Raw genomic sequence first — 2,900 nt, forward strand, 5'->3', positions numbered from 1 at the left:
CGTTTTTCTTCACTTCAGTCTCATATGTTGAATTGAGGTGAACTTAACAAAAAGAGAAACATGACATTTTCTCTGTATGCCTGTGAGCATGCGAAAGCGTGCGCTCGTATGTGTGAACGTGTTTTTGCGCGTGTGTACCGGTGTGTCCGTGCGCGCGCGATCGTGTGTGTGTGTGTGTGTGTGTGTGTGTGTGTGTGTGTGTGTGTGTGTGTGTGTGTTTTCTGTTTCTGAGTATGTATATATGTACGTGTATGCGCGTGTGTGTCTGTCAGACTACCTGACCGACTGTCTGACGATATGTGTGATTTAATTGTTTTCTTTCGGTCTGTCTGTCCCTGTGTCATTGTCTGTATGAAGTGAATCTACTTTTCAAACGATGTCAGTCAATTTGAAGTTGTCCAAAAAGTGCATTCGGTCAAAATTCATCACTGTAAACAAAATTGCAACAATTTAGGAATTCAACAGGTCATCAGTAAGTTTCTACAGTACACACCTACCATCCGTCATTGCGAAAAAAAAATGTACTCTACGAGAAAATTTCAGAAATGTAGGTCTATTGACGCAAGCATTCACGGTTTCCATCGCTTCAAATTACGATGTTATCCAGGGCAGTGTTTATTTAGCGCTACTTGAGTGTACTCATAGTTGTAATTATATCATTCTGTGGAGAGAAAAAAAATGTGTCGGAAAATGTAATGCTTAGCATGTACCAATTAATTTCAGCCAAAACGGAAACACGCATCGGATATCTTAGTGCTACTTTGGAAAATAAATAACCGACACCTTGAATATAAAATTTTCTTTCAGTAGTATAAAAAGAAATTGTTTTTTTTCTTTTGTTTTTTTCATGAACATCGAAAAGTTCACTGCCACAAGCTTATGAAAACCCACTATACGATGGAAATACCCTTTTAAGAACCCTCTTTCAAGACCCCCGCCCCCTTGCCAGGTGGTTCAACTGTACTTACTACAAGAGAAAGAAAAACAAGTCGCGTAAGGCGAAATTACTACATTATTTTAGTCAAGCTGTCGAACTCACGGAATGAAACTGAACGCACTGTATTTTTTCACCAAGACAGTACAGCTTCGTCAATCCCCGCGTGAAGGAAATCGCTCACCTTCCACGTGCAAAACGTAGCGATATTGACACGCCAGATTAGCGCGGTAGCGTATTGTGCTAAGCAGGAAAGCGCGCTTTTCTGTATTCTTGTTAACTTTCTGAGCTTGTTTTGAATACAACCTATCATATCTATATGTTTTTGGAATCAGAAAATGATAAAGAATAAGATGAAATCATTTTTGGATCGATTTCTTAAATTTTAATCGTAAGACTAATTAATCTATTTTCGTTAATTGTGATCACATTTTAAGAGTAAACATGACATATGTATATATATGTTTAGATTCAGAATGTGATGAAGAATACGATGCAATCAATTTTAAATCTGTTTGCGAAAAATCGATTTTAATGACAACTTTAATGAGCAAACTCATTAATTAATTTTTAAGCCTCCAAGCTGAAATGAAATACCAAAGTCCGGGCTTCGTCGAAGATTACTTGACCAAAATTTCAACCAATTTGGTTGAAAAATGAGAGCGTGACAATGCCGCCTCAACTTTCACGAAAAGCCGGATATGACGTCATCAAAGACATTTCTGGAGGTACCATACTCAGGATCTCTCATGTCAAGTTTCATGAAGATCGGTCCAGTAGTTTTCTCTGAATCGCTCTACACACACACACAGACACACACACATACACCACGACCCTCGTCTCGATTCCCCCCTCTACGTTAAAACATTTAGTCAAAACTTGACTAAATGTAACAAACGTCCTCTGACATATAAACGGTCACAGTTTCCATTGCTGACAATGACGTAGCATACAAGGACAGTGTTTACTTAGCACTGGCGAAGGGTACTCATGGTTGTAATAAGATCGTCCTCTGCGAAATGTGTATTTCTTGTGTCGGAAAATTTTATATTATGTTTAGCATGCGCTCAACTCAACTGAAACAAGTCGCGTAAGGCGAAAATACAACATTTAGTCAAGTAGATGTCGAACTCACAGAATGAAACTGAACGCAATACCATTTTTTCAGCAAGACCGTATACTCGTAGCATCGTCAGTCCACCGCTCATGGCAAAGGCAGTGAAATTGACAAGAAGAGCGGGGTAGTAGTTGCGCTAAGAAGGATAGCACGCTTTTCTGTACCTCTCTTTGTTTTAACTTTCTGAGCGTGTTTTTAATCCAAACATATCATATCTATATGTTTTTGGAATCAGGAACCGACAAGGAATAAGATGAAAGTGTTTTTAAATTGATTTCGACAATTTAATTTTGATAATAATTTTTATATATTTAATTTTCAGAGCTTGTTTTTAATCCGAATATAACATATTTATATGTTTTGGAATCAGAATATGATGGAGAATAAGATAAACGTAAATTTGGATCGTTTTATAATTTTTTTTTTTTTTTTACAATTTTCAGATTTTTAATGACCAAAGTCATTAATTAATTTTTAAGCCACCAAGCTGAAATGCAATACCGAAGTCCGGGCTTTGTCGAAGATTACTTGACCAAAATTTCAACCAATTTGGTTGAAAAATGAGGGCGTGACAGTGCCGCCTCAACTTTCACGAAAAGCCGGATATGACGTCATCAAAGACATTTATCCAAAAAAATGAAAAAAAAGTTCGGGGATTTCATACCCAGGAACTCTCATGTCAAATTTCATAAAGATCGGTCCAGTAGTTTAGTCTGAATCGCTCTACACACACACACACACACACACAGACAGACACACACACACACACACGCACATACACCACGACCCTCGTTTCGATTCTCCCTCGATGTTAAAATATTTAGTCAAAACTTGACTAAATATAAAAAG

The sequence above is a fragment of the Littorina saxatilis genome, linkage group LG1 (assembly GCF_037325665.1).
Source record: "Littorina saxatilis isolate snail1 linkage group LG1, US_GU_Lsax_2.0, whole genome shotgun sequence".
Taxonomy (NCBI): Eukaryota; Metazoa; Mollusca; class Gastropoda; order Littorinimorpha; family Littorinidae; genus Littorina; species Littorina saxatilis.